Source organism: Pristis pectinata, chromosome 28 (assembly GCF_009764475.1).
Source record: "Pristis pectinata isolate sPriPec2 chromosome 28, sPriPec2.1.pri, whole genome shotgun sequence".
NCBI classification, from domain to species: domain Eukaryota; kingdom Metazoa; phylum Chordata; class Chondrichthyes; order Rhinopristiformes; family Pristidae; genus Pristis; species Pristis pectinata.
The window spans coordinates 22,137,069-22,159,796 of NC_067432.1; the positions used below are offsets into that span (position 1 = coordinate 22,137,069).

General features: G+C 40.9%; 1 protein-coding gene across 2 annotated transcripts in view; it reads left to right on the forward strand.

Annotated features, from left to right (window-relative positions):
• adamtsl3 (ADAMTS-like 3) overlaps window positions 1-22,728 on the forward strand; it is a 509,738-nt gene that overhangs the window by 166,030 nt on the left and 320,980 nt on the right. The window lies entirely within an intron of this gene.

The window sequence follows — 22,728 nt, forward strand, 5'->3', positions numbered from 1 at the left end:
CACTCGGATAGTTCAAATATTCATTCCATTGACTGCTACTTGGGGAACATGGCTCGATGCAGTAGTGGTTAACCACACCATGGGAACTTACACATTTACTGAAACAGTGTGTGGGAATCCCTGGCAAAGCCAGAGTGTATTGCTAAGCCCTAACTGTCCTTGAGAGGGTGGCGGTGAACAATTTTCTTAAACCACTGGAGTGCTGCTAGTGAAAGTACTCCACGGTGCTGTAGTTTGTTCCAGGATTTAGCCCCAGTGAGGGCAAAGGAACAGAGGGACATTTCTAGGTCTAGTTGTATGACTTGGAAGTGAACCTGCCGGTTACGGTATTCCTGTGCGCCTGGTGCCCTTGTCTTTTTTGGTGCCAAAGGTCCCTCAGTCATACACTTAGTACCCCACCATTGATATCACTGGGGTCACCATGGACCAGGGACATCTGCACAAGCCACTTAAGTGCAATGGCTACAAAAGCAGGTCAGGTGCTGGGTATCTTTTGGTGAGTGTTTTACCTCCTGACATCCCAGAAACTTTCAACCATCAAGAAAGAATGTTTCAGGGTCAAAACTGAATAATCATTTATCTGGATGAGTGGAGCCTCAATGCCATCCAGGATAAGGCAGCTTGCTTGGTTGGTATCTCACAAACCACCTTAAACATTCATTCCCTCCACATTCCAAGAAATTAATTTAAAAAATCTCCATTCTTTGTTATCATGTTGCCTGCATTGAAGATGACATAATTAACACATACCAGAAAGAGTAGGGATCTGATGACTGAGCCTTGTGATACCCAACTGGTAAAGCCTGGGACACTCAATGCTGAGGAACTCCTGCGGCATTGCCTGAGCAGGGATGGTTGACGTCCAGTGAACCCAACCATCTTCCTTTGTGCAAAGGGTGACTCACACGAGGGGACATAATTTTAAGGTGATTGGAGGAAGATATAAGGAGGATGTCAGGGGTAAGTTTTTTTTACACAGAGTAGTGGGTGCGTGGAACGCACTGCCTGCAGAGGTTGTGGGGGTGGATACATTAGGGACAATTAAGAAACTCTTAGATAGACACATGAATGATAGAAAGATAGGGGGCTATATGGGAGGGAAGGGTTAGATCGATCTTAGAGCAGGATAAAATGTCGGCACGACATTGTGGGCTGAAGGGCCTGTACTGTGCTGTAGTGTTCTATGTTCAAGCATTGGAGTGTGTCTCTTGGCGCTGGCTTCAACTGGCTGCCTTGATGGTAAAGATGGTTAAATGCTGACATGAGACTGTAGATGCTGGAACCTGTTGCAAAAGATGAGCTGCTGGTGGAACTCAGTGGGTCGGGCAGCATCTGAAGAGGGAAGTGGACAGTCAATGTTTTGGGTTGAGACCCTTCTTGTGGACCAGGTCAAAGGTCTCGACCCATAACATTGACTGTGCATTTCCCTCTACAGATGTTACATGACCTGCATGATTAAATGCTGCTTTGGTACCAAGGGCAGGCACTCTCACCTCAAATCAATGTGAGACACTTGCTGCGGGATACGTAGCCTCCCTTACGCTGTTGCAGTGCCAATTTTTAAGTGGTTGATCTAATTAAGTTTTAACATGGAAAATAGGAGTAGGAGTAGGGCATTCAGCACTTCGAATGTGGCTCATCATTCAGTATGAGCTTGACTGATCCTCCATCTCAATATCATGTTCACACTGTTTTCCCCCCCGTATCCCCCGATGCATTATGTATCCAGAGGTCAAATATATTCAGCAACTTGGCTTCTAGTCTTTCGTGGTGAAGAATTCCACAGGTTCACCATCCATTGAGTGAAGAAATGTCTCCTCATTTCAGCCCTAAATGTCATACCCTGTGCAGTGAAACTGGTTGTAGACCCATTTCCCCCTCCCCCACCTCGACCTTCCTCTTTCTCCCCCCCGCCTTCCTCATTTTGCCCCCCCCAACCCCTCCACCATCCTCTCCAAACCAGGGGAAACATCCTCTCCTCATCTGGTCTGTCTAGGTCTGTCAGAAATTCAAATTTTTTGATGTATGATGACATGCAGTGGAACTTGATCATGTTAATGGATTAAATGTAAAGGCATAATGGTTAGGATTTCTGTTTTCAGAGTGGGTTGATGCCTGTCACCAATATTTCTTGCCATTTATCAGCTTGGGCTGGTGTTAATTCCTGTCTTGCCTCGGATGGGCATGGACACCTTCATTATTTTTTAAGATTTGTTACTCACCTCTAGGCTGTTTGATATTTTATAACTGGTTTTATTATCGATTAAATCCGTCAATAACACAATACACTACCTGCAGTAATGAGGGAAAGAAAGGTGATTTCAAGTTTGTTCCCGTAACAGGAGCCTCATTTTACGCGAGTGCAGGTGGAGACTCTCTCCAGTTTTCTAACAGTGAATGATCCAAACTATTCAGGAGCAAACTGATAAGGAGTTGGGCTGGGGTACCAAACGCTGTTTCTTTGTGTGTGGGCATAATGGGTAGACTATTCAGCTTCCCTTCTACTTGAAGATGTGCTGCTAATTGGGATTAGAAGCAAAATATGCCGCTGAATTTGGTGTGTGCCTCTTAGTAGCCTTAAGTGTCAGCCATCTGTTGCTCTCGTGCAATTTAGCTGCAAAGTAACAGAAAAAATCTTGTGCATTTCCTTTACAGGCACAAAATTAGTTTCAGCATAATCACTGTTTGTTATCTGTTCATGGGGGGAAAAATGTTTCAAATCCAAACTGCTGCCAAACTGGTCCTTGTTCTTTTAGAGTGCAATATAAAAATAAGTTCTTATTTCACAATCATGTAATGAAAAAAGAACTTTTTTCTTGGGTTGATTTAATTTGTTTACAAAGTTTTCCTGACCAACTTTAGTGCATTCTACTAAAAGTAGCTAAAAATGGCAACTTTTTACCAAAAAGACTTGCGTTCATGACTGAAGAGAGAGAAAATTTCACATTTGCTGCAAAAGCTTTTTCTTTGGAACAGAATCATAAAGATTATATCTCAGAAGCAGGCCACTCAACCATTTCCTGATAGTTGATCATCTCGTGCTAATAACATTAACCTTGTTCCTATGTTCTTGTCCTATGCCCAAGTATTCTAAAACAATGCATTTTTTTACTTTTTGACTCTAATTCTTTGCATTGTTTTAATATTTTTAATGAAAACTTATTCTAATTTGCCATTTTGTTCTGGTGATAATTTTCAATATGTGCCACCTTATTGCTAATTCAAAGACCATTGGAATGAGTCTTGAAATATTCCACTTCTCAAAACCATTTGTGATTTTGAAAATCTTTGATTTTGCCCCTAAACTTGCAGTGAAAGTTTGATTTTGTTTTTATGTTCTCCAAAGCTATAAACTGCTTCCTGTATCATTAGTGAATCTCAACTACCTTTTCTATCCTCTATTCTTGCCACCTTAAAGATGTTTACTCTATCACCTAATCGATCTCTATTTCAATTCCAACATTACTTCATTCCTATTATATTCAGTGCACCCAGCAAATAAAGCCCTACGTGCACTTTGGAATCTGTTTCTTTGCTTTGTTCGGGGTCTCATTGCTTACATTCTATTTTGTTTCCCCTTAATGTACAAAATCACCAAATTGCACCTATTGCCCAGCTGCTCAGATTCAGATTAGTTTATTGCCATATACACAAGGGTGCAATGAAATTTCTTGCTCATGTGAAGCTTACAGGGTAAACAGTATACTTGGTAATAATAAACAGTAAACAATGGAATGATGCAAAGATAGTATTGCAAACTGAAGTAGTGCTAAAGAAATGCTGAAGTGACAATAACCAAGAGAGGTAGAGGTAAGTCTGAGAATGTGGCAGCACCACCTGGAAGTCTGATAGCAGTGGGGAAGAAGCTGTTTGAGTCTGGTCATCCAGACTTTCAAGCTCCTTGATATTCTCCCAGAATGTGCAAGAGAGAAAATGGAATGGCCAGGGTGACAGGCATCCTTGACGATACTATTAGCCTTTCTGAAGCAACGCACTGTGAAGATGGACCGGATGGAAAGAAGTGACAAGTCTATGATGGACTGGGCAAGGTTTACAACACTCTGCAGGTTCTTTTGGTCCAGAGCAGAGCTATTGCCATACCAGGCTGAGATGCAACCCATCTGGATACTTTCTGGAGCACATCCATAAAATTTCAAGAGAATCCTCTTGGACAATTTCGAGAGAATCTTCTCAGACACCAAAGAAAGTACATACGCTGATGTGCTTTCTTGATCATCACATCAGTATGTAGGGACCAGGTGAGGTTGCTGGTGATTTGGATGCCTCAGAACTTGAAGCTGTCGACCATCTCTACAGCAGCTCCATTGATGAGGGGAGGCTTGTGTTCACCTCCACCACCGCCCCCCCCCCCCCCCGCCCATACTTCCTGAGGTCAACAACCAGCTCTTTTGTTTTGCTGATGTTAAGAACTAGGCTGTTGCTCTGACACCATGATGCAAGGTTTGCAAATCTCTTTCCTGTACCCTGAACTTGTCCTGAGACTTCCATTAATCGATGAGTGCCATGTATCAGGGCCATCCTCCATAATTGACCAGTTAGTTGTCCTTCTATCTATGTTACAACATTCCCCCTTATACCATTGTAGGAATGTATATAATTTATGTAGTAATATGTTTATATATAATTAAGTATGTATAATTGATAGTTGGTCTCTTATCCAGCAGGAATTGCATTGCTTTTGGGGGTTTAACCTTGTTTTGCTGTTTTGATCTTTGGTGGAAGCCATTTTGGTTATTCTCTGTACTGGTTGTGTTTGCAGACATGTGCACTCAGGAGGCTTGAAGAAAATAAATGAACATTTAAAGAACAAATCTCAGCCTCCACCTTTTTGTCTGCTAAGATATAACAATCTTATCCTATCATCTTTGGTACTGAAATGTGAGAGTCCAGAAAACTCCATTCACTGTAAGTTCCTTTGAAATTCACTAGCTGGTCAAATCTGACATTTACAAGCCAATACCAACTCACCTGATCAACCTTTCAATTGGCTCCCTAACGGTAGTGTAGCAGTTAGCATAACACTTTACAGCGCCAGCGACCCGGGTTCAAATCCGGCCACTGTCTGTAAGGAGTTTGTATGTTCTCCTGGTGTCTGCGTGGGTTTCCTCCGGGTGCTCCGGTTTCCTCCCACATTACAAAGACGTACAGGTTAGGAAGTTGTGGGCATGCTATGTTGGCACCGGAAGTGTGGTGACACTTGCGGGCTATCCCCAGAACACTAAGCAAAAAGATGTATTTCACTGTGTGTTTCGATGTACATGTGACTAATAAAGATATCTTATCTTATAAGTCGCAGAAGTTTTCCAACACAGGCAAACTGTTTGACCTAATCAATTGGTATCCTACAGTACCTGATCTCATTCACCCCAAGCACAGATCTATCCATAGTAGGGGAATGATGTACAGTAGTTTGTGAAGATAGATTATCAATTATGGACAGGTCTCTGCACACTGCTGAAATGTAAAGGTAAAAATTATGAACGTGTGCCTTCAGTTGAACCCTGCTTCAGCAACATGCTGAGGAAGTGCAGAGTTTTGTTGGCCTTCCGTATGTGCCCTTATGGTCCAACAATTTTATTGTCTCCTTACCATGAAGCCAGTCTTTTTTTTGGGGGATGGAGAATGCTGGTTGGTGGAGTTGGAGTGGGGAAAACTCCCAGACACATGTAACGGGGCTCCTTTCTGGGAAGGAACATTTTACCTCTATTGTACCTGACGACTCCTTGCAATTTTTCTTTTACTACTTTTATCTTAACAATAACAAAGAAAGGAACTTTTATAAGAAGTTATATGCTCAGGATTTTAATTGTAGCAATGATTAAAGGCCTGACGAAATAAACACAATACTAGAGAGAGGGAGTCACTAAAGTTTTCAGCCATCACAGGGACTTGGTTAAACTTTACAGCAGCTAATGCTCGTTGATTGCTCATTACATAGAGTTTCTCGGAGTGCACGTGTTACAAGCAAAGGCAACACATCCATGCAAATTATAAGATGTATTTTAAATCTTAAAATTAGAATTAGATGATCACTTTTCTTGCTTTCCCGATGGCCATTTGTTTCCGCCAATCTTAGTGCATTATAATAGTCCAGCCAGTTGTACATTTTTTCCAATCATGGTGATGTATGAGATTAGCCTTTAACATCATCAATTAGATATTAATTTACTGCATCTGATGTTGCATTGGATATGCCATATGTACTGTGTTAAGTACAAATGTAAACTGATTGCTTTTAAGACAGGTGTCTTAACTGATTGACTTTTAATTTAAACATGAATACCTATACCATAAATTCCACTAATAATTTAGGTATTACGGAACTAACTTGTATTTTTAAGTCAACTGGAGCACATTATATGTTTAAATCAGTTACATTTGAAAATATGTCAAACAAAAAAAAAGCTTGAGAGAGATAAATTCTTGCATTCCTCCTCAGGACATCCCATTGTGCTTTGAAGCTAACAAAATAATTTTTTTGAACTGTGGGCATTATTCTTTCCATTATACAATTGTTTGAATCACATGCATTGCTTTATGAGCCAATCCTTCTCTATTTCAGTTTCAGTACCACTTCATTTCTATTATTTTGAATGTATCCTGTAAACAAAACCCTATTTGCCTTTGGAGACACAAGAGTCTGGAGATGCTGGAATCTGGAGCAAAAAAAACAAACTGCTGGAGGAACACAGCAGGTCAAGTAGCATCTGTGGGTGGGGGGAAGGAATTGTTGACGCTTTGGGTCGAGGCCTTGCATCAGGACTGACGGTACCTTTTTGTTTTATCTTGTCAAGCAATTTGCAGACAGCAGAATTCCATAGATGGCCACATCATAATAACCAGATCATTGACCAGCTACTAACTTGGGATTCGTGCTAAAAGTCCTGTCATGCCATTATGTTACACATGCCTTTGTTCATTCCATTGACTTCTGACCAGTGATGAATTTGTTGGTGCATTTATTTTACTGGTGTTGGTTGAGGGATAAAGATCGGACAAGACTTCCAAGAAAACTCTTCCAAATAATGACAGGAGCTCTTCTTCCATAAGTGTGAGAGGATAAATATTTTAAGAGTCATGGAGTTATAGAGCATAGAAACAGGCTTTTAAGCCTATCATATACATGCTGATCATCGGACTTACCTACACTAATCTGATTTACCTGCATTTGATCCATAGCCTTCTATGCCTTGGCAATTGAAGTACTTACCTAAATGCTTCTTAAAATGTTGTGAGAGTACCTGCCTTCACCAGCTCCTTAGGTAGCATGTTCCAGATTCCAACCACACTGTATGGTAAAACATCCACCCTCAGATTCTCTCTAAACCTTCTACCTCTCAGCTTGTACCTGTACCCTTTTGTTTTAGATATAACCACCATGGGGCAAAGATTCTTACTATCTACCATATATATCCCCCTGATAATTTTGTATATCTCCAACAGGTCACCCTCAGCCATCTCTGCCCCACGGAAAAACAGAGTTTATCCAGTCTCTCCTAATAATTGAAATGCTCCAATCCTGGCAACATCCTGGTGGATCTCCTTTGCACTGTCTCCAGTATGCTCATCCAAAACAAGGCACTTCTGACAGTGCACTATATTGTCAGCTTAGATTTTTGTGTCAGCTTCTGGAGTGGAATCTGTATCCAATACCTGACATGCAGAACTCTGCAGAAAAGAGCCTTGCACTAAGCGATAGGTGATACTGCAAAGTATTCAAAAGTGCAGTATGCTTTTTTTTAAAACTTGAAAATCATTATTTCTTTAGAAACAAAAAAGCAGCAGATGGTGGAAATCTGAAATAAAAACAGAAAATTCTAGAAGCACTCAGCAGGTTAGGCAGCATCAGCAGAAAGAGGAGGAGTGTGAATAGTTCAAGTCGATGACTTTTCAAGAATAATGTTTTGTTGGTTTACATTCCAATCTAAATTCAGCTTCCACTGGAATAGGAACAGATGGGGTTAGTTTCCAAGAGGCATTGATGCTTGTAGTCCATCCACTTAGTATCCACCCACCAAATTGTACTCAATGCCTACCAAAGCAATAGGTAACTTGGAAGCAATTTGAGACCTCCTTGAAATTCTGGACATGGAGTAATGGACCGCTTTCATCTTTGCTGCACATTACAGTGGGTAGATAATGTGCATTAATGCACATTATTAAATTCAACTCTCTTTGGATGAAAGTAGTGCATTAGATGAAGAATAAAGAATGAAATGCACCGGTCCCAAATTCCACTGAGATTATCCCACTCTCATGTCTTAACACTGATGCGAAAATTTCTCCCAAAAATAGGCAGAACCAGATTCTGTTTGGTTTCATGTTCCTTAACCATGTTTTGCTGGTTTCTAGCAGGACTTGTGACAGGGTGCTGGGAAACTGTCAGAGAGTTTTAGATTCTCATGTGCAAAATGAAGGAGCTGGTCATTGACTTCAGGAAGCGGGGTGGAGTACACACCCCTGTCTGTATCAATGATGCTGAGGTGGAAAAGTTGAGAGCAAGTTCCTTGGTGTGACAATCACCAACAATTTGTCCTAGTCCGGCCACGTGGACGCTGACTCTTACTAATCTTTACAGATGCACCACAGAAAGGATCCTATCTGGATGCATGACCACTTGGTATGGCAACTGCTCTCCCCAGGACCACAAGAAATTGCAAAGAGTTGTGAACACAGCCTAGCCCATCATGCAAACCAAGCTCCCCTCCACTGATTCCATCTATACTTCCTGCTCCCTCAGGAAAGCAAGCTAACATAATCAAAGACCCCTCCCATCCCAGTCATTCTCTCTTCTCCCCTCTCCCATTGGGCAGAAGATACAAAAGCTTGAAAGCGCATACCAGCAGTACCAGAAACCTCTACTGTTCACCTGCAAGATGCTGCATTCTTGGTCACTAACCCAATGCTCCTGTGGTTTCCCTTACATGTCATGTAAGCTGTGATATTCGGAGCTGGAGACTAGATTTTACATTATCTGGTAACCCTACCCTCTTGGGGAGCCTGTAATGATTAAGAACTGATATTTGCTCTTTCCTGCTTGTGTTACAATGGTGATAGTTGCTCTGTTGAACACTTAATGACCTATTTGAATCATTGAGGATTATTCCAATCTTTGGTAGCTTGGAAAGAACCCAAGGCTATGGTGACCTTAACAGGTGACCTGTGGTGGAAGTTATCCAGTTCCTTGCAGATACAAACTTCGTTCTTTGTTTTCCTGCTGGAAAAGGCATTTGTGACATTGCTTCCTTTGGTTCCTTTTCAATATTGATTCCAAATGGTTTCTGCTGGATATGTGCATCTATTTTTGAAGTAAAGATAGATACAAAAGTACATATTTGGAGTAGGGAATCAAACCACATTTTTTCTTGTGCAATACTAGAGAAACAAAGGACTGCAGATTGCTGGAATCTAGATACAAAACACGATGGTGCTGGAGGAACTCAGCAGGCAAGGCAGCATCCATGGAGAAAAGCACAAACTGGAGGAACAGCAGCTCATTTTCCATCTTGGAACTCTGCAGTCTAACGGCATGAACATTGAATTCTCCCACTTTAAGTAATCCCCACAACCCCCCCGCCAACCCCCCCATGCTACTTTTCTTCCCTTTCCTAGCCTCTCGCTCTTTTCTACACCTTTTTTTTTCTCTCCTTACCTTTGACCCATCCCCTGGTGGGTCTGCTCTCCCCTCCTCCCCTGCACCTGCCGATCACTACCTTTGACCTGCATCTACCTATCACCACCTTGTGCCCACCCCGTACCCCCTCTTTTGTCCACCTATCACTGCTCTGCTTTTCCCTCCCTATATATTGGGCTTCCCCTTTTCCCGTCTTCAGTCCTGAAGAAGGGTCCTGACCCGAAATGTTGATCACCTGCTTTTCTCCACGGATGCTGCCTGGCCTGCTGAGTTCCTCCAGCATCATCGTGTTTTTCATTTTTCTGTGTAAATTTAGTTGGGAAGGACCAGGTTCTAATTTTTGGAAGCAAAAGTCTCCAACACAGAATCTAGCAGCATCTTATTGAAAAACAAAAATGCGGAAAAAATACCCACCCAATCAAATGTTGCATTTCAAAAACCGAGCATTAGTCTACTTGTAGTCCAGCATAGATTTAGCTTTCATCACTTGCTTTATATGAATCAGTTGAGAACACAGTGCTTTTCCCACAAGAAAATTGGAGTATAGTGTTTGTGTTCACTTAGGTACATCATAAAGTGAAGACGACCAGAAAATTGTACATCATGTTCCCTTGGAAAGAATCCAAAGTTAAAGATCACTCCTCATTTTCTCATCTGCTGTTCATTCTGTACTACCATTAAAGGTACTGAAACTTACTTTGAGAAAGTGGAATGTGTTATCCTTAGGCATCGCAGACGACATCATCTACGGTCAGGTGTCTAAACCAGCCTTTTATCCACTGGGTGTATTTATTCGAGCAGAATGGGAACGGTTTTTCTGCCAGATGGTTAACTGAGACACATATCTGGACATTGCAGTAGTCTGTTATCACAGCTGTATCACAGGTTTAAACTATAATTCTCCAAATAAGCACAACGAAGACCTTATTTTGTAGGCAAACCTAATGCTTTCATTTTCACGGAAAGGCTGGCACTCAAAAATAACAATCAATGAAGATCAAAAACAAAACTGGCAGATGCTGGAAATCTGAAATAAAAATAGAACACACTGGAAATACTCAGGTCATGGAGCATCCGTGGAAAGAGAAGCAGAGTTTACATTTCAGAGAGTAACTGTTTCTATTTCCACAGATGCTGCCTGCCTTGCTGAGTGTTTCCAGCATTTTCTGTTTCTAACTCAAGTATAAACCACCTAGCTCCAACCCTCTCTCAATTCAGTACCCCTTCAAATGCTTGTAAACTCAGTTGGTGCATCATACATTATTTACTTTCTTTTTGGCTTGTACTCTGTTCCATTCACAGTGAATTGCAGCTTGAATGCACAAATTTCTGACTCTGAGGTGAGTCTGTTAGTCATTGAACCAAGGCTGAGATTATTAAATTTCTCCTCTGCTGCCTCCATAAATTCCCTACCTTCTGGGCAATTCAGGAGCTGTGATGAGATGTCTCTTGCATCGTGAATGTTTATATTCCTGTTATTTGCACTGGTTTATATTCCTGTTATTCCTTCAAAATCCATTCTTTGTACAATACAATTCAGGAGCTGTGATGAGATGTCTCTTGCATCGTGAATGTTTATATTCCTGTTATTTGCACTGGTTTATATTCCTGTTATTCCTTCAAAATCCATTCTTTGTACAATACTTACTCTGAAGTTCATCATACAGTATATTATTTGTTTGTACACAGTGGCAAAACTACAGATTTCAGTCCAAATGTTCTGCAATAGTCGCCATTGGTATACACCACAGTAATTTCCCATACATTAATTCCTAAATTTATGATAGGGAGGTACTCCTGTAAACCATGTTGTTAAGCAAAATTTTGCAAATCGAAAAGGCTGGTTGAAATACATTATAAATATTGTGTTCTTCTGTGCATTAAGTGATGTGCTATTTGTTATAGTTAAAAAAAAACAAAGATGTGTATCCCAAAGAGTCAACAACATTGCAGCAAAAACTTGTTAATCAACTGTTTATATATCAAGGAACTACTGTATTAGATCAAGAAAAAGATAAATCTAATTTGAAAGGTTGAAGGCTATTTTTTTTCGTGGTTACAGTCGCAATATTGTGAATGAAGCTGCTGATTATTTATGGAAGATCACTGGCATTATATCTGTTTTTTCATGCTGAAAGAGTGAGGCTCTTTGCCCGTTGATAGATGCCAGGGTTTTGTTGTGAGATAACGAGCCACAGATTTATTTGACGTATGAACGGATGCTGCAAATATTGGAGTGAATTGGTACTTACTAGTCATTAGTAAAGTGGAAAGAATGTCAAATAAAAGTAACCACAGGTGGTTTATTATATTTTTTCTAAACTCTGAGGTGTAGGGGTATGTTTGTTGTAATAATTCTCAAAATGGATAATTCTATGTTCATAAAATACCACACGTTCAATGTTTTCAGTGGGTGTTTATACTATGGTGCCGAAATGTGATTTAAAACCCCTCAATCTCATGGCTATTTTTTTAAATATATCAAAATTGAAGATTCTTCCTCTAAGGATTTTACTTCATCCATTGTTTAGATCTTGCTCAATACTTATAGCGTACAGGAGTTACCTATTTGCTCTCTCTGATCTGTCAGTGATGTTGGTATCTACTGAATTGACCCACTGAATTCCCCCAGCTCTTGTTGGAGTGTTGTCAGTTTGTGGACTCATGATGAGCCCTATTAACAACATCATAAGTCAAATCCCCTAGATTAGCTGTGGATGCTTTTTGGAAGCATTTTCAATCTTCCTGTCCTCCCTGCATGTCGAAGCACTAACAATGAGTGGTTAAAGTGGACTCAGTGGAAAGTATTGATGAATTGCACTGTATAATTCTTGGTCTTGTGCAACTCCACTGTCTCCCTGATAGCGCAGTTGTGTATCTCTGACCCATGGAGAGAATGCAGTTGGCCAAGTCTATCATACAGACTGAACCCTGACGTTTGAGTTTTTACTCTTGCACTGTTCTCAGTCTTCACTTTACTTTCTAATTTGTATTGGATGAGGCTGAATCTTTTGAGTCTCTGTCAGTTGTATCTAGCAGTGGAGTGAGGTGTGATTTGATACCCGAGAAGGAGTGCTGCAAGCTGGTCATATTTGATCGATCCTCCACAACCTGTTTCTTCAACTTCTCCTTCACCAGGAGAACTGACCCTCCCAACTTCCCCTTTGGAAGCTGGGTGGTGAGGGGAGATAAACTTCCATTGCTCTTCATAAATTGCTCAGACTGAAAGGGTGTGACCTTATGCAGTTTGCTGACACACCTTCCTCTGACAAAAATAGATCTTTAATCCCTCAATCAAACAATCCATGGAAGTGTACAAGCCTGCATGTTTCTCTTCTCGTCACTTTAAATGGCTGTTGATGTGGAAGAAGTGGCCCAGCCCTTTTCTATAATGGACAATGTGAATGTGTTGAAGTAGGCAGGCAGCCACTTCCACATTGGAACTGCACTTGAAAAACATACCAGAAGTGCCAAACATATCTACTAGCTCGTGCTAGGCAAATAGGAAAATCATCTCTACCACTCTTAAGAGATCACTAGACTGGTTGGTAGATAATTCATTCTGTTTGTACGATGTCTTAAGACAAATCAGTGTAGTTATACACCTGCTTCAAAATTGGATCTTTTTGTGCAGCTCTATTTCCATTTATTGTCCACTGCTAATAAAGTAAAAATGTTTTGTTCTTTCTTGTGGCCCATTAATGGGGTATCTCAGCAAGGCCTTTGCTGTGGTGTTTTGTGTTTGATGCTCTACATTCCAAATTGAAGTTCTGTGGAGATAGTAGTATGGTCACCTCTGTATCCATGATGGAGCTCTCATAGGAATGTCAGATTTCGGATCTAGTACAAAGAGCAGAGGCTTGTGGTCAGTAATGAAGAAAGAACTGATGAAATGTTCTCATTCCTAATATAATCGGTACTGTCTTCTTTGCAATTTGTATTGTTTTTCCACTTTTGGTCAGTGTACAGCTTGTGTACACCATAGGTTTCTTGTGGACATAAGTGATCATTGCTCCATTCCCATAGTTGGAAGTAGCACAAGCCAGTTTCAACACATTATTGGTGGCATAATGTACTAAAAATAATTTGCCATTGAGGCTCTCCTTGCACAAATCGTGAGTGTTTTGCTGATCCCTACTCCTGAACATACTTCGTGTTCAATCGTTGGTGAAGTGGGCTTAATACTGTAGTAAAGTTGGATGGCAATCTGGTGTAATGTTGAACCATCCATAAAAGTGATCTGAACTCTGTTTTTTGTGTTCCTTGGTTATGACAATGGCCTCGAATTTGTCCTTTATTGGCTGTAACCTATTTTCATCCATTCACAGACCTAAATAAATTACCTCCTCTGGATGAAGGCAGATTTGCTTTTAATACATCAGGCAAGGGTTTGGTTTATAATAGATCAGCCTGGCATCTGGTTTTAATATAGACATGAGCTTTATTTCCCTCCCTGCCCATGTGTGAATCCCTAAACATGTCCTCATATATTATTGCAGAAGCTGCTCCAACCCAGCTGTGATGTATTTATACTGAATACTTTTTCCAATCCATCCTTAACATTTTTGTAATTCATTCAAGGGATGGGCTTCACACTTTGAGCCAACATTTAACTAAGAGTTCCCTAATTGCCCTTGAGAAGTTGCTGGTGAACTGCCTTCTTGAACCACAGCAGTCCTTGAGGTGTGGGTATAATGATAATGCTGTTAGGGAGGTAGGTTCCAGGATTTCCAGGAAGGAATGGCAATATATTTCCAAGTCAGGATAGTGTGTGGCTTGGAGGAGGACATCCTGCTGGTGGTGCCCCATGCTTTTGCTGCCCTTGTCCTTCTAGCTGGTAGAAGTCAAAGGTCTGGAAGGTGCTGTCCAAGGAGTCTTGGTGAAATGCTGCAGTGTATCTTGTCGATGGTTTAACCAATCTTTTCCTGGTGAGGTCTGTGGGTCTCAATAATATATAGCCTTGCCTTTTGTCCATAATAAAAACCACTCATTCCCCTTGTCCCAATGTCCTAGGGTCACACCAGAGTACATTCTTATTTTAAAATTCTTTTATCAATGGTACTTGATTAAACCTCTGATTATAAGTGTCACAACCTATTGGAGAACTGTTTTCTACTGTGTCAATATTCATATCAATGTCGTGATTATTGTTCCTTGGTTTAACTTTGAAATCGCTGTAACTACCAATATTTAGTTTTGCAATGTTCACCTACCTCAGTTTGTGTAAACCTCCCTTTTGTGGTATTCCATTGTGCTTAATTCCTTTCCACTGAGACTTTACGTGACGACCACCATTCCGGGTCCTTGTGTTCTGTCTGGCCTTGTTTACAGAAGTGAGGTGCCCTTCTTGCAAAGTGAAAGCATCTAACAGTTCTAAACTAACAGGTTTGAGCTGTGGTTCTCCTGTAAAGGTAACAAGGCTTCCTGCCATAGCCACTTTTCAAGCCATGTGTGTTCACATAATATTGACATGATGTTGCAGCTCATGCCTTTTTTTTATCTCCCTTTGATCCATATGCTGCACTTACACTTATTTATTGGGCTGGTCAAAACTTCTTTGCATTTTTAGAGACCATTTCCATGGACATAGCTGGAGATCTTGTATGTTTAGTTACTTGGACTGAATATATTTATTCATAAGACCACACATGAATCTCTCTCTGTGTCTAAACCAAAAATACATCAATGCAGCCATATGTTTTTCAGAACAATCAGATTGTTACTAATTGTTTCCCTTGACCTCCGATTGTGAGTCTGGAACTTGTAGCTCTTCATGATTTCTGTCGGTGCTGGGTTAAACCACCTAAAGATCCTGATGTGTCTTGACAAGGATGAACGTGGAGAGGATGTGGCTTGAGATAGAACAGAGGTAATCTCTGAGTGCCATGCATTGTCTGAACTCTCCTTAAAGGGCAGTGTAGAAGCTGAATCTATGAGGTGGAGGTAGATAGATGACCAGGGGATGAAAAGCTGCCATGGATAGCTGGGCATGCAAGGTTGAATTTGCAATCAGATCAAATGTGATTTGGTTGAATAGCAGAGCAGACTTGAGTGGCCTCTCCTGCTTTTAACTTGTATGTTTGTATAACATTGTTGACCTGATGCCCTGGGCCATACATTTGTTGATATCATTTATTTCCAATTAACAGTTTTCATGCATTTTCCCCCTCCCATTCACATCTGCTGTCACTGCTCCAGATACTGAACCATGAATCTTCTCTGGATGTAGATCACAATCCCATCACTGCCATCCCTTCCCACTCCTTCCAAAATATGTGTTTGTCTTTACTACAATTCCTTGTTGTCAGTCCCTGTAATCGGGATTTCAGCCCTGTCTTTATGAACACCACAAATGATATCTATTCTGATGAACATGATGCACCATCATTGCTCTGCCCACATTGTACTGGATTGACAGCCTAGATTGGCAAAAATAACTTGCATTTTTAGTCTATAATATTGCAGACTGTCTCAAAGTGCTTTACAAGTGTGATTCTGAATTGAAGCATGAAAGAACCATTAGGCTACGTGATGAGAAGCTGAGCCAAAGTTTGAAGGTGGTGTGGGGGTTGAGTGGTGGCTGTTGGTTGATGCTGGGTGATTGTGTAGTGTAAAGAGACAGAGGTGGTTAAGAAGTATTTACAAAAGGAATTCCAGAACTTAGGGCATAGGGAGCTGAAACCACAACTTTCTGACTTGGAGGCAAGAAAGCTACTATTGAGCCATGACGGACATACTTCTTTTATGAGAATTTGGCAAAAATGAGTGGGTTATTTGGCTTTGGAAACTTGCTGGTTCATGATTTGTACATTTACGAAACTCATTAAAGAAGTCGACTGCATGACTTTCTGCTGGAAAAAACATTTTTTTTGCTGATGTATATTGTTTGGCATTTACTACAGATGCTGTTTTGGAAGTGCAATGGGATATTTCCTTTGTGTTTTAGTGTTATTTCTTTAAATAGGAAGATTACCTCAAGTTGCTTGCACTAAATCTGCACGTTTTAAAGCATTTTCCTGGCAAGGCCAGCGTTTATTGACTATTCCTAATTGCCCTTGTGGTGAGCCACCACCTTGAACCACATGGTCCTTCTGGTGAAGGTGAACCCTTGGTGCTAAGGGGTGGTTGGGGGGTTTAGTGGGACAAGTTCCAGGATTTAGATCCAGTGATGAAGAACCAGTGATATATTTCCCCGTTGGTGTGTAGATCAGGGGGACCCTGCGGGTGGCAGTATTCTATGTGCCACCTGCCCATCCTTCCAGTTGGTAGAAGTCATTGATGTCAGAGTAGCCTAGATGAGTAACTGCAATGCACTTTGTGGACGGCACACACTGCAGCTGCTAAGTTTCAGATGGTGGATGGGGTGCCAATCAAATGGGCTGCTTTCTCCTGATTAATGTCAAGCTGCTTGAGTGTTGTAGGAGTTGCACATGTCAGCAAGTGTAAGTAATCCATCACACTTCTAACCTGCCTTGTAGATGGTGGAAAAAGTGTCAAGAGGGACCTGCTTTTGCAGTCACAGTGTTTGTGTAGCTGGTTCAGTTGAGTTCCTCATCAATAGTGACCTCCTGAGTGTTGATGCTGTGAACCTCAATGATGGTAAAGGTCATTGAATTTAAAGGGTTAGTGATTAGATGGATTATTCCATCTGCATTTTTGGCTGAACGTGTTTGTGAATGATTCAGCCTTATCTTTAGCCCTTGTGCTGAGCCCTGCCACCGTGGAGGATGGGGATTTAGTTGAGTCTCTTCTCATTAGTGTAATTGTCCATCACCAATCATTGATTAGATGTGGCTGAATCACAGAGCTTTGATCTGACCTATTGCTTGTGGGATTGCTGATCTCTGCTTTTATTTTGGGATCTGCCTTGTGTTGTATACCCCTACCAAAATTTGGATCCAATTTTGGAAGTGGAAGGCTGCGCATGGACGATATTATAAATTTGTATTTATCCCAGGATGGGTTTCTCTCTAGTCCACAAAGAAAAAAACTTACTACAAGAAAATGTGCAATTAGTTTTTTTGTAGAAATTGGAATAGAGATGTGGAGATATAAATGCTTAAGGTTTTTAAGGTGTTGGGAGGAGATGATTGAATGTTATTTTTAAAAAAAACATTCTTTGGGTTTGTATGAAGTACAGAGTACAAAAGCAAGGAAGTTATGTTGATCTTTATAAACCATTTGTTAGTCGGACTATTGTCCCCTGATTTGGGCACCACAGGTCAGGATGTGAGAGCTGAAAGAGAATGCAGAGATGAAGCTGTATAGTTACTGGCATGAGGGCCTCCATTAATGTGCAGAGATTAGTAAATCCTACTGTAGAGCAAAAATAGATTTAACAGCGATGTTCAAAATTATGGTGAGTGCATGAGGAGAAATTGTTTCCAAAAGTGATGTGGTCGGCAACCAGAAGATGCAGACTTGATGCAACTAGTAAAAGAATTGGAAGAAAGATTAGGTTTTTGTTTAAACAATTGAATGCATTGATGGAGAAGGTAGTAGTTGCTGATTCGTATACAGTAAAATTCTGATCGTTCATTATACAATGGCTTGGAAATCCAGATGATTCAGCATCTGGTTATCTTGTGATATTTCCTGCACTCCCTTTAAACCTATTGTTTGATTTTTTTTTTCCTGTGGTCCCTTTAAATTCACTGGATCCCTGTTTCCGGTGTTCCCTTTAAACTCTACGGGGTCCTGCTTCCCGTGCTCCCTTTAAACACACCGAGGCCCCATTTCCTGTGCTGCCTTTGGAGTCACCGGGGCCCCCTTTCCCACGCTCTCTTTAATCTTACTGGGTTCACTGGAAAATTTATTGTACTACTGTGTAACATCTAAAAGAAAGTGATTTAAATGTGCGTCGGGGCATTAATAGGAATAACATCCAATAGTCCGGATAATCTGCCGTTGCAGTACCACAAAGCCCTGAGTGTGCAGGATTATCAGAGCTTTATTGTGGTAACTTTTAAAAGCCAACAATGGATTGAATGATGTCCTCCAGTGCTGACTGTGACTCTGAAATATGTTTACTGATACTTTACATCTATTGTCGAAGCAATGTATTTGTATGCAAGCACTTGCAGGCAGGACATATTCTGTTGGTTAAGCATCTTCCTGTAAGGCTTATAGTTTTAAATAAATATCAAGGATCTTGTGTACCACGAGGTCCTATATTGGAGTTGGCAATGCCACTGATTAAACATTTGGCTTATGTATATGTCATTTCCCAACCCACAATTCTAACAATGAAGGAAGTAATCAATTTTAAATAGATTAAATGCCTGCTGTAAAGTAATAGACACAAGAATGCTGGAGGATTCTGTTAAGTATGAGATTTTATAAATGGTAAATTCTAAACCAATACTTGCATTTATTCAGGCTAATTCCAGAACTAAGTCAGGCTTCAGCCCTTAAAAGAACACTGAAGCTGTCCTTAATGAAGTTACAAATGATATCCTTTGTAACTGTGATCAGTCTTTCAGACAGCAGGGGTTTCCTCACTAGAGTGTTATATCCAAATATATATAACTGAATAAAGCAGTACCTCTGGAAAAAAAATGCTCTTATTCTGAAGTGATTTCATTTTGAGACCACAGTTGGAAATGAGAGGATCAGAGAAGATCTCTCTCTCTTTTGGTGGAATGTATTACATTTAGAAACACTGACATAATATTCCCTTAAGATAAAGAACAGTGGTAATAAATGAGGTGGTAAATTGAAACACCATCTCAGAAATAAAATAAGTTTTAAAACCTGGCCAGTTTTAACAACGATTATATGACAAATGGTTGCAGGTGGAGATGCTGTTTATTGCACCGGTCAGTGTCATTTATACGTTTGCTGCTGTGAAGCAAACTCAAAATTGTAAAATAAGAAATGGATTCAGTTGGATGTTTTGCTGCTTGCATTTTAAAATAAATGATGGAATTGAGTTTCAGGATTGCCTCTTCAATGCTCCTTATGCTGAATGAATGTGCACTCACACAAAATCTTGATAATGTGAATGGAATTTATTAGCAGCAGCTCCGATGTCCATGTGTTCCCTTGGTGCCCATTTATAGAGAAACAAACCAAAGACTCTTTCCCAGTCAAATGATTCATGGTGCCATTGGCCAGTCTTCCTCTGATGGCTTTCTTTTGCTATGGTTTTATTCCATTTCTCAGAGGTACAATGCTGCTTTACTGTGGTCTCCTCCACCAACTGAAATTACCACTATATTTTCTATAAACCTTTCACATGTTTTCCTGTATGTCAGTGTTAACCAGAACCAGTCATCACCACCTAATTGTGCATGCTTCCAGCCATTTACTTTGGCTCTCAAGAGTCTTTTATTTCCTTGCAAAATTTTACTGAGTTGTTTTGTTAGGCAACTGTTTGGTGAAGCACTGAATTATATGCCTTTAATTTTGGGGAAACTTGCATCTGGTTTAATGTTCATTCCGGTTATTTTATGAAGAGAGCCTCTTTTTGCTCTAAGCCACAGACATTTACAAAATATATTTGAATTGTATTGGATTCGTACATTCCTATAAATATGGATTGCAGTGTGACTAATCTACCCAAGTAAATTATGTGTTTTTAAATCTAATAGAATAATAATCGATGTCTGACGGTGCTCAAAAGTACGCTTCTCTAGGCATTTATGTTTGCATAAAGATGGGGCCAAATCTTATGGGAAATACAATAGGGTGTTTACAAGATATACCATTATTAATGCAGAGATCAACCTGCAAGATCAGGAGAAGGTGCCACGAACACAACATATGTAACAGAAACAATGACGGGCTGTGTGCCTACAGTCTGTACTGTAATTTATAATTGCTGACTTTCTACCATTTTCTTGTCCTGTACTTTGATCATCGATGCCTTCAATATCCAAAATCTTAAGTCTTAACTGTCCTCAACAGTGCAATCTTCTGATGTAGAGAATGCCATAATTCACATCCATTTGAGTTGTGAGTATCCATAACATATTGCTTGATTGATATCACCTCACCATTAGCTCTGATACATATGTTATCATGTCCTTGGCTTACCAAGAGTTTGGAGAACTTACTGGATTTGCACATTAATTAAACTCCCCACTTAAAGTAAGTGCTTGTTCCATGGTGGGGAGTTTAATTAATATCTGAATGAAATATATGTATATCTTAATGAAACAGCACAAGTGAAGGCCATCTTGCCCATGTTATTGGTAAAACTATTCAATAATCTCACTTCCCTGCTCTTTTCCCAAAGTCCTGCAGTATCGTCTTCCCTTCAAATATTTATTTTATCTTCCTTAAAATGTTAAGGTTGAATGTTGCCACTGTTTTGAGGCAGTATTTTCCAATTCACAATGCATTGTGTAAAGTAGTTTTTCCTTAGGTCACCTAAGGGCAGGTCATAGAGGACAGGAAGGGAGTAGGTGCAGGGTTTTCAGGACAGAGATTGGGAGGTGGGAGCAAAGTATTAAAGGCAAGGATATTGCTTATGAAGGATCCCAATCCAAGACTCCATTTCGAAGACTTAATTATCCACGGCGTGCCCAACAATGATTGCTCCCACGACAACTAATTTTCCCCAAATGCTGCAAAAGGAAGTATTGCATCAGGAATTGCATTATTCCTTGTATAACTAATGTGGGATTCCGGGCATGGATCTGGCACCTGGCCCAAGGGAGTTAGGGTGGCACACTATGCCACTTCAATGCATCTTGTACAGCAATTTCGTCATCCAGATGTAAAGTACTTTTTAACCTTTGTTGTCTTTTTCAACTTACATCATCCTTTATTCTCTCATAATAAATATAATTTAAAGCACCATAAGAGATGAGTATGAAGAATTATTTCTTATGAGGGAAGTACATCTTTAAACAGGGCATGAAACTGAGTTTGCTGAGTCATCCTCACCCAGTTTGGCTTTAGTTTTATGAAGGGAAGACGATACTGCAGCGACCAGAGAGCGGAGAGTGCCGGAAATTAACGAGGAGCGATTTTTTTTTTCTTTCTAGCGTTCGGGATAGCGGCGAGTGACTGCGCAGGCACGTGACGTCACTCGGCAGGGCGCGGGCGATTTAAAAGTCGAAGGGTTACCTTCAGTTTTTCTTTCCAGCGACCAGAGAGCGGAGAGTGCCGGAAATTAACGAGGAGCGATTTTTTTTTTTCTTTCTAGCGTTCGGGATAGCGGCGAATGACTGCGCAGGCGCGTGACGTCACTCGGCAGCGCGCGGGCGATTTAAATAGCAGACCAACATATCTAGCGGGCAGCGTTGGAGCGGGCAGCTGGGTGAGAGGGAGCAGAGTGGGTTAGGCTTTGGCTCAACGGGCTTCGGCGAGAGCGGGAAAGAGGCGAGACTAATAGAGAGGGGGTAAGTTATTAGTTTATTTGTTGAACTCAGTGGTATTCAGCAAGATGCATCTGGGGTTGGTCTTATGTTTGGAGTGTCAGATGTGGGGACCCTGGGAGACTACCAAACTCCCCGATAACTAAACCTGCGCAAAGTGCACCGAGATGCGGCTCCTCAAGGAAAGGATTGAGAGTCTGGAGCTGCAGCTCGATGACCTTCGGTTGGTTAGGGAGAGCGAGCAGGAAATAGATAGGAGTTATAAAGAGTTTGTAGACAGCACCTCTGTGGCGGTCCCCCTCAAAAACCGATATCTCATTTTAGATTCGGTTGGAGAGGATGACCTGATAGAGGAAGACCTCAGCAACCGGGACCTTGGCATCGTGCCTGGTACTGTGGTCCAGCGGAGGAAGCGAAATGCAGTGGTTATTGGGGATTCTATAGTAAGGGGTACGGACAGCAGATTCTGCGATACCGACAATGAGTCTCGGATGGTGTGTTGCCTCCCTGGTGCCAGGGTACGGGATATCACAGACCGGGTCCAGAATATTCTGAGGGGAGAGGGTGAGCAGCCAGAAGTCTTGGTACATGTAGGTACCAATGACATAGGTAGAAAAAGAGAAGAGGTCCTGAAGGAGGAATACAAGGCATTGGGGAGAAGGTTGAGAAGTAGGACCTCAAGGGTAGTAATCTCAGGATTACTACCTGTGCCACGTGTCAATGATAGAAAGAATAGAAAGCTCTGGC